The sequence below is a fragment of the Halictus rubicundus genome, unplaced genomic scaffold (genome assembly GCF_050948215.1).
Source record: "Halictus rubicundus isolate RS-2024b unplaced genomic scaffold, iyHalRubi1_principal scaffold0771, whole genome shotgun sequence".
In the NCBI taxonomy this organism is placed as follows: domain Eukaryota; kingdom Metazoa; phylum Arthropoda; class Insecta; order Hymenoptera; family Halictidae; genus Halictus; species Halictus rubicundus.
The window spans coordinates 3,793-14,072 of NW_027489312.1; the positions used below are offsets into that span (position 1 = coordinate 3,793).

A 10,280-nucleotide genomic window follows, 5' to 3' on the forward strand; every position below is an offset into this window, starting at 1 on the left:
CCCCGCGTAGACATTCGATATTACATACGATGCGAGAGAAACTCTTCGCGTTTTTGTCACCATTTGTTTTTCAGATTTCGTACGAGGACGTTTCACGTTCGATAAAATGGTACAGCTGAAAAAGGCTATTGCCGAAATTATTTCTCTCTCCGTGGTCGTGCGTTCTATCGTCGTAGCAGTTGGTCAGATATTAAATCGGAGTGACGAGCGACGGTCGAGGGATAAATCGTAATCAGAGAAGTGTAAATACACGAACGATTAAACGTACAGCGTTAACGGACAGGGAAATCCAACGGTTCGGTTCCCGGATTTGAGCAGGATCGATCTTTGTCTACGTTTCACAGTGGGATTTCGATTGCGGCATCTGATTCCCGGGACTCTTTCCTCATCTCTGACGTTCGCGGGGGTGGGATAGAAAGGGCGTCGCGTGCATACGGTTTCGCTGTCAAAGGGACGATACGTGGTCTCCAGCGAGTTTTGGAAAGGTACACCACAGGTTGGCGGAGATATTGTTACCACCGGGGGTTCTCCTGTTCCGATTGAAGAGAAGGGTGGTATTTGCTGACAGCAGGTTGGTGGTGCACACCGCAACACGGATTTTGTGCAAGAGACTCTTGAAAACCGTGCGCACCCTTGTCGCGCGAAAGAATTCTCCCCTTTCCACGGGCGGCGTTTTATTTCCCGAGAAATCGTTTGTCCCTGATCCGCGTGGCTGGAAAAATTGCAGCAGCGAACCTAATAAAAGATAGAACACCTCTCCTCGCCTGTGACGAAATGCGGAAAATACGAAGCGGATACTGTTGCTCAACGTATCCTCTTCGAAACGGATTTATATTATTTAGTGATTGTAAAATCGAGGCAGCCAACCGATGGGGGCAGAAATAAAATAAATCAGCATACGAGAAGCATGTAACAATTTCTGATATTTCGCAGCCGATTGAACGACCAGCGATCGAGCAGTGGCTCCTGAAACTTATTACTCTGACGCAACGGCGAAGGGCAGACGGGGTGGGGCCGACACGAACGTGAACGCTACCAACCAGAACCGGGGGTAATGTAGAATGAAAAACGAGGAAAAGTCGAAGATAAAATTTCAGTGTAGCTGGAAAACGCGGAGTATCAAGCCGATTTTTTCCTTACGGCGCTGAAAACGTAACAATGAAATTATTGGCCACACCTAACACTGATTCCTACCGTGTCCCTGCTGGCCAATCCCGCGAATGGAAACGGTAAAATCGGATTCGTTACGTTCTGTCGAAAGCTCTTGATCGGGAGATTAAATATCTTCACATTCAAATTCGTGGAATTTAAAAGGTTTTTGTATCAGCCCATTGAGAGCATCGAATTTAAAAAATTATATTTTGAAGGATTATTCATCCCAGGTTAAACGAACAATGATTAACAAGACCGAGGATTTTATAGATTCGTGTTAAAAATGGATGGATCTAACGCAAAACAGTATAGAAGCATTTAGAAAATCTAGAAACGCTTAAACGATTTAAAAGGGAAATAAATTTGGTCTCTGTATTTTTCAACGAACGCAGGCGATATTTATTTCGCATTAAAATTCGCAATATATTGAATAATATTTCGCCCAAACGACTCGATGACTCTTCTCTCTCCGTAAACATGTAATCTGTTAAATTTTCGATTTTAATAAGCGCGGATATGTCCGGCCAACGGGCAAATAGACCATCCACGCGATTATACACAAAACGCGATAAAATAAACGCGTCATTTGTTGCGAACGTGATTTTTATTTTATTTCCAATCTCGCGAAATCCCATGGTCATTTATGGAAGAATTGAAATAAATATTTTTTTAAATTTTCAATGTACTGTTCAATGACCCGCGTTTTCGTTAATAACTCCTTAACGAAGCCGAACAGAACATTTTCACGGATGAAAAAGTTATATAAAATTTATTGTTATGATAAAGGTTATTATAAAAAGTATATTCTGCAATGATTACACATCGACTTCTGTTCTCTACAATTTTTTTTTTTTTTTTATTGAAAATTGCAGAGAACAGAAGTTAACTAAAAATGTATTCCTTCTTTCAACAATTCTAATGAACAGAGAATAATGTAATAACTAGATTGTGGATCTATATCTTGTATTTTTGATTTTTATTTAGTGACGACAATCTACAACTTTAACCATTTGTCCTGCTTTAACCGCAAAAGATATGCGAACTCTTTTCACACGCGACGATTCTTTGGACTCGCCCGAGTTGAATGGCGTATTTATTGTATAACATTTTTGTATAAAATTAATAGAATAATATAATATTAGATTTTCTGAAGATTTTTGGAGGATAAATTAATTTTTTTGTTTCTTCGGACATACGCTCGAAATCGTTGAAAATCTGACTGAACGTGTTCTCGATATTTCTATAAAGTGATGTGAAATCATCATTTTAACGTTAAAAATTAAGGGTTGTAGGCAAAATCTACCTACGTCATAGAGTGAACCGTCTCCCTTTGGGCATATCGTGAAAAAGCTGGTACAGGTGATACAGACGTAGCGTTTGATGAATCAAACAAAATAGTGCCGCAAGGGACAGGAGACGATATTGTTGGACTGTGAAAATTACTGAACTTTCGGAATTGCTTTCCCGGAGACCGTGCGACCGATTCTATTGAAACTTTTAGGGCGATTCGTCATACCGTTGACGTAACGAAAGAAAATTGCTTCCACAGGAAAATATAGTTATTGTCGATATAAAAGCGTCATTTCTGACGTCTTGTGTCTATCTAAAAGTGACAAATCAAAATGACCTGATATTTTTCATGATTTCCTTTGTAACAGTGAATTGAGCCTGTGATTCGTGAACGTTCCGAGAGAAAGCAATTTTTACGGAAAATCCCATGAAACAATTTATTTTAATAGTATCATCGTTGTTAGAAATTCTAACTGTTAATAGAGATTTTAATAACAACCATTTACAACTATTAGGAAGTACATAAAAATATAATTGACTATATGAATATGTAGAGGAGAGTCCCTTCTATCTCTTGACTCAAATTTGAACTTTCTCGCGTATTTAGTTTTTGCGTAACACGTCGTTTCGTATCAAAATCAGGCATTTTTACAAAAACCAAAATTTTTCGAAAACGTTGCGTGATGGAGCAATTCTACTTTCAGATTCGGTTTTAGGATGACAAAGTGTATAAGAATCACCCAACAGGTATTGCAAAATTTTTTTGGTGTTGGACAGTGTAATTGTAATTTTTATATATTTTAACTACATACTGTCACATAAATACACTTGAAAAAGTTTAACGTTAACGAGAAAAATTAGAAACTATGAGACGTGTCTCTAAATTGGCGCGCAAAAAGTATTCGTACAGGTACTAGAATGTACTCGAAAGGCGTCCGATTGTTTATATTATGGTTTAGCGGGACCCGACAAATAATCAGACAGGGTCTTTGATGAACAGTCTAGTGGCAACCTTCTGCAAAACCAGTCAATTTTTGTAACATTCGGTAAAATGGGTCATAAAGATAAGGAAACAAGTGAGACTGAAAGAAAAATTATTATACAACAGCATAATCAGTGCAAATCATTGCGAGAAATAGCAAAAACAATGAATAGGCCACACAACACTATACAAGGAATTATAGATCGATATGGTGAACGAAAAACCAATAAAAATAAAGCGAAATCTGGTCGCCCTCGAAAACTTAGTTTACGCGATGAACGTTTTATAGTGCGTGAAATAAAAACAAATCCTACAATTAGTGCCCCTAAGATCGCTGCTGAGCTTGCAAACAACGCTGGAGTAAGTGTATGTGCCAGCACTATTCGTAATTGTTTACGAAATAATGAATACCACGGCCGAGTTGCTCGCGAGAATTATTTCGTAAATGCCGCAAATAGAAAGAAGAGACTTGATTTCGCGAAAAATAATATTAATAAGCCTATCGAGTTTTGGCGAAGAGTCATATTTACTGACGAAAGTAAATTTAATGTTTTTAGCTCTGATGGCAAGTGTACGGTCTAGAGGAAGAAAAATACAGAGCTACAAAAAGAAAATCTACGTCCCACAGTAAAACACGGCGGAGGTTCGGTTTATGGTTTGGGATTGTATGAGTGCTGCTGGAATGGGGTCATTACACTTCATCGAGGGAATCATGGACCACAAAATATACCTAAACATACTAAAAACCCATATTGTAAGTAGTGCAGAAAAAATGGGTATAAAAGACAACTTTATCTTCACTCAAGGCAATGACCTCAAACATACAGCACGCAACACAAGAAAGTGGTTGCTTTATAATACACCGCAATATTTGAAAACACCTCCACAATCACCGGATATTAATCCGATCGAAAATTTATGGGATCTGCGTGATAAAAAAACTCCGAACCCGGCATATTTCACGTAAAGAACAATTAAAACTTTCTGTTCAAGAGGAATGGTGCATTATTACAGACGAAATCCCATCCAATTTAGTGGATTCAATGCCAAGAAGACTGGACGCAATTATACAGTCGAAAGGCTATCCAACGAAATATTAATTTAATTTATTTTCGCAAATTATAACACGTTTATTGCTAAATTTGTTACGTGTACGAATACTTTTTGCATGCTAATTTTTAGAGACTTCAGACTGTTTTTAATATATCTCATTAACGTTAACTTTTCGCTAATTTATTTATGTCACATTTTGTAGTTGAAACATATAATAATCGTAATTGTGTTTTTGTTTTATAAAAGAATGTACAATTACATAAAGAAATATATGGTTTTCTAAATCTATAAGAGGTGTACGAATACTTTTTACACTCACTGTATATAAATAATTGCGAGAAGTGCACGAAAACAGGCCATTTGTCCGCACTGTGCGGCGATCTGTTTATTTTCCGAGATATTCGCAAAAAACTGTCTATTTTGATGAAAAATTCTGCCTATTTTGAATTACCGAATTTGTTGTTTAGGGCAGGGGAGGGTTCTTTCGTTAAAATCCACGAGGGCATTTTTATTATCCACCCTATGAAATTATCGTGTCGAAGGGGTTAATGTTCTTCCACTTTGCAATCAAATTCGCAGAAGTAATCTATTCATGATCACTATAAGCTGTTTCTATACTATATGTATCGATTGCCAAATGATTCCTTCAAATATCTCGATGCTTTAAATTTGACTGTGATTTCGGACCTGACATGAGTATAGAAATGCTGCGAGTGGAAATACTGGAACATTTCGGCAAGAAAAAAACGTAGATAAAGCGAATATATACGAAATAGACATAATAAAAGATTTATTTTGTACATATTAAGAAGCAATATTTTATTCACTATATTGTCTTTTAATCTATTTCTTTTTTTTACTAATTATTTCGCCAGTCTTTGAGAATACTCCTTCGGAAGGAACAGATGTTGCCATAACACAAAGATACTCCTTTGCAAGCTTTGATAGTGTTACGTCCCAAGTGGTATGAATTACGATCTTAAGAGGATAGGACGCAGTTTCGAACCTACCTGCATACACCGGCTATGGTTCGGGAAATTGAGGATCGTTTAAGTAACTTTGTACCCTTATTTTGAAAACAACAAAATTATTGATTTATTCAAAGTGTGGTTCTGAATCAGAGATTACAAATTTGATTTTACAAATATGGTGTATATAGCGCATATACTGGAGTGCTTACAAATAGTTTGATTATAATAATAATAATAATATTAATATTACCGTGATCACGGGTTCGGATTCGGTTACAATATACTTCGACTGCTGACACTGGTCTTTGAAACGGTTTGTCGCGAAACAACTGAACGAACTATTTTAACTTCACAAGAGACTACTGTACTATTGACTATGACTGAATAACTGATTGTTCACGATTGCCTGACTGACTGACTGACTGTTTATAACTGAATTTTAGGAGTTGGTCCCCCTTTTTATAAGATGCACAATCCTTTGTTTTTCAAAGATGCTGGCACAGGAGTCTCTACCTTGCATCTTTTTATCTTCTTGATGTCTCCTGACTAGTCAGCTGTATGCCGACAGGATCTTTTTACCGTGAAGTCGGCGTCTTTTCTTATAATTTGGCATAATTGGACACCTTTCCTGTTTGTTCTCAGCGTGTAAACTGAGAACTTCATCTGCGTGTCTTGCAGGAAGAAAAGTTGGAGTCGTTTCTCGTGCTACCTTATTGCGTACAATTTTTAACATATATCCTAATCCTATTTTTACTTCTCCTCGTGCGACATCATCGGTTGTCCATGATAATTCATAATAATTCTTCATCTGAAGGTTTATTCGTTGGCGGTCGAACCACCGGACGTTCACTGCCTCTGTCTGCTGGGACTGTGATTGACTGCAATTCTGTTCCCCGCGGGGAAAAAAAAACAGTAATAATCTATCTATCTATTATAATGTATCTATCTATTATAACGTATCTAACTATTATAATCTATCTATCCATCTATCTGTGCATTGTGCGGCCACTTCTTACTTACAGTAACGAGCAAAACTGAGTCAACACTATTTCAAGCAATATACCTTTCTAAAAATTAGATCAAATGACTTGAATTTTATTGAGAAGTTAGAAGGATTAGTTTATTAGACGAGGTGTAAAACATTTTTGAAAAAATTTGAATTGGTCGGAATCGCAAAAGAAATAGTAAAAGTTGGTTTTTTCAGGCTCTTTTATCTGAGCCTGTATTGAAAATTTAAAGAATGTATTTGATTCGCTCGAATAAATTATGTCCATGCTGAAAATTTCACCGGTATTGACTTATTCGTTTACGAGTTATAAACGATTAAAAATGCGATTTTAAGACGAAAATCGTGAAAAATGGCAATTTTTCCACTTTTTGTGTAAAGGGTGTGTGCCTGGATCACGCGAGTACTCAACAGCACAGAACGCTTCACGATTTTGCGTGTTATCCTTGCGCAGGGGCCATGCTAATCTTCTCTGTATCGTTCCAAATTTAGTATATGTGCTGTCGAAGCAATTACATGTCAGACACAACCTCCATAATTTCCAACCAGGGCGTTTGATATGTCCCACCGGATATCTGGTGCAGTGAACGGACGATTAGCGTCTGTGAGTTATGCACGATCTAACCACGAAATTATACTAAAGGCATAGAACATGTCAAGACACAACACAATCGTCCTACATATTTCATCGTCCATTACACAAGTATATATCATCGGAATTATATCATATTTGGTTTAGTTTTAATCAGAAACATGTTGGTAAATATGTTGGTAAAAGTTTCATAAAAAAAATAATGACAAATAAAGAAGTTTTGTAACTGGATTCGATTAGTCTTCTGGTCTCACACCGATATAGCCGACAATGTGTGGCACACTTCTCGGCGACGACGGCTCTTGACCTTTGCTGTTTTCGCCGTTTTCACGTCAGTAGCGTTTTCAAGTTATAGGTTTCTTATGACTTGAAGAGGGTACGACGGTTTCCAGCGTTCCCTGTGTAGTTCAAATGGGACGCTCGGCGAGAACCTCCGATTTCGTAACTTGTCAGTAAAAACGGCGGACTGACAAACAACGAGATTTCACTGTAATAGGCAGTCCTTATAGTAATAGGTATATATTATCTGTAGGGAGTTTTCTATTTTTTAAATATTTACCTCTTTATGTATGTACAGGATCACGAGCTGGTTGAACCCATTTACGAGCAGACCCAGGAGGGAGCACAGCAGGATGGGCACGTCAACAAAAGAAGCGGCCATCTTCGAGTCTCTTGCTGAAACACGTCATTCGTAGCTTTATCTTAGTATTAAATAACGAATTTATACGGTGTCACGTTGCCCTGATTTTCGGCCCGTTCGACGGGAGAAAAACCCGGGACAAACGGCGCACAGTGGTGCCAAGGCGGCAAAAAGTCCATTTTATAAATTTTCGATTTTTATAAAAAAAAATTATTTCTGTATAGCCTAACAGTGCGTGCATGGTGTGCCAAAGTCAGATTTTTGAAAAAAAATTTTTTACGGAGATATACGCATGGTAAATAACCATTTCCTCGCTCCTGGGAATTCATCAGTTTTCAGTGCGAAAGTTTTGTAATTATTCCGTCTATAATTGAATACTTAGGGGTCTACAAATCATATGGGTTATTGCAAATGGCTTCAACTATTAATTGGCAAAAAAAATTTTCCAAAAAAAGTTGTTTAACATTAAGTAATATGGACTAACCTGAAGCCCCTTTGTGTTACGCTCATTTTTTATTTATGGCGGAATACAAAAAATCCTTTGGAAAGCTTCGATCCGGAACTAATCGTTTTGGCAAGTTATAATATTGATCTAGCTTTGTGCAAAAAATCACGAGATACTTCGAGATGCTTTCGCGGCAATTTAAGTTCAAATATCAACTTTCGGAATTTCCAAGAATGAATCGCACGGAAGTCATGATTATTCGATGTTTCAGGTGAAATTTTTAAGGGTTACATATCGGATGAGAAAAAAAATGTGACATTCATACATATAAAAAGATATTTAATAACAATTTTTTATGTTAAATAAACAAAGTTTTCGTTCACTGGACAACTGTCGCAAAAATGCAACAGGTATTTTGTGGTAGTGCTCCAATGAACGCTGTAAAAATAATTTGTCAGATAAAAAAAATTGTTATTAAATATTTTCTTATACATAAAAAATTAATAAATCGTATGCACTTCTCATTTTTCTTTATTATTTAGAAATATTCCTAAAAAATTTCACCTGGAACATCAAATAATCGTAACGTCCGGAAAATTCACTCTTGGAAATTCAGAAAGTTGATATTTAAACTTAAATTGTGGCGAAAGGGTCTCGAAGGGTCTCATGATTTTTTGCACAAAGTTAGATCAATATTACACCTTGCCAAAACGATTAGTTCCAGACCAAAATCTATTAAAGGATTTATTGTTTGCTTCCATAAATAAAAAATGAGCAGAAAACAAAGATTTCCGATTAGCCTGTATTAAAGAATCAGTTCAACAACTGTTTCCAAAAATCATTTTCCCAATTAAGCGTTAGACCTGTGGCAATCTCTCCACAAATTTTCAAACAAATTCGTTGGATAGTTTCGTTTTTACAGATTTTTTGCCGCTTTTTGGCAATTTGGCACCACTGTGCGCCGCGTCGTGTCGGCTTTCCCTTGATTGTGCTGCAGCTTGTTGGAATGCTTGAAATCCCAGTCGCGTGTCATGTATCGCTAGATATTTACTTGTTGCGGCGCAGAGCACTTTACACACCGAGCCGGCAGAGTGGAATCGCGGGCTGAACGTTGCCGGAGATCGATAAGGCCTGTCGTCTGGTCTGCAACCCGACAGTTCTAGCAGAGCTGCTACATTCTTTGTAATATCCCGAACGCAGAGAAGGATAGTAATTCAAAGAGAAGAAGGGACTTCAGCTCTCTGCTTCTCTCTCCTTTCCATTCGCCGACCTTTTTCACGCGTATAATCATGCAAATAAATTATTTTATTTATAAGAAGAAGTTTTTGAAGTACTATTTAAAAATAGTGTTTTATTTGGAACATATTGAAAAAGTGAGACTTATTTTAAGGAGTGTGTAAAATAGTATTTCAAATAGTTGATTACTGCGACATTGTCGTCTGTTTATTAACATGTTACATGAACATATTCGTAATTCACCTACAACAAATACTATGATAACTATTATAGTATCTTATGTTAAAAATTATAATTTATAATATTATCTATTTGCTCAACTTATTTTCATTGTAAGGAAATATTTGGAATACATATTTGAAGTAAAACAGTAAATTATTCTGTGTATCTGGTTATCAAAATAAAAATATTTTATTTGCCGAAATTTTTCGTTCTATTAAAAGTAGTATTTTATTTGAACCACATTAAATTATACTATTTAAAATAGCATTTTAAATATTTTTTCTTGAAATTTTTCTCAGGTCTGATTCAAAAGGTAATGGGCCGCTGGATAGGGCGTCAAGAAAGATCATGTGCAAAATTTTAATCCTATATCTTAACCGGGAGGGTAGTTATGCCATAAAACGGAAAAGAGTAGTATTTCTTAATTTCTTAATTTCTAATTTCTTTTATTAGTATTAGTATTTGTATCTAGAAAACCTAGATACACATACTGTAATTAATTCAGATTTTTAGGTAGAACATTCTATTGTAAGAAATCAAAATCCTCAAAAAAGAACAGAAAATATGCAAATTACCTAAACCAGACTTTCATATGTTCTAAATCTAATATATTTAATAAGATATTATCGAAATAATTTTTTGCAACAAAACGGTCAGGAATCGATTTTGTCCAGTTAATAAACGTCTACTC

At 36.3% G+C, this 10,280-nt stretch overlaps 1 non-coding gene across 1 annotated transcript; it reads right to left on the reverse strand.

Annotated features, from left to right (window-relative positions):
* Positions 1-6,863: 6,863 nt before the first annotated feature.
* On the reverse strand, positions 6,864-6,966 carry LOC143364629 (U6 spliceosomal RNA). Its single transcript, XR_013084220.1, has one exon. It is a non-coding gene; the product is annotated as a U6 spliceosomal RNA (small nuclear RNA).
* Between the last annotated feature and the right edge of the window lie 3,314 nt (positions 6,967-10,280).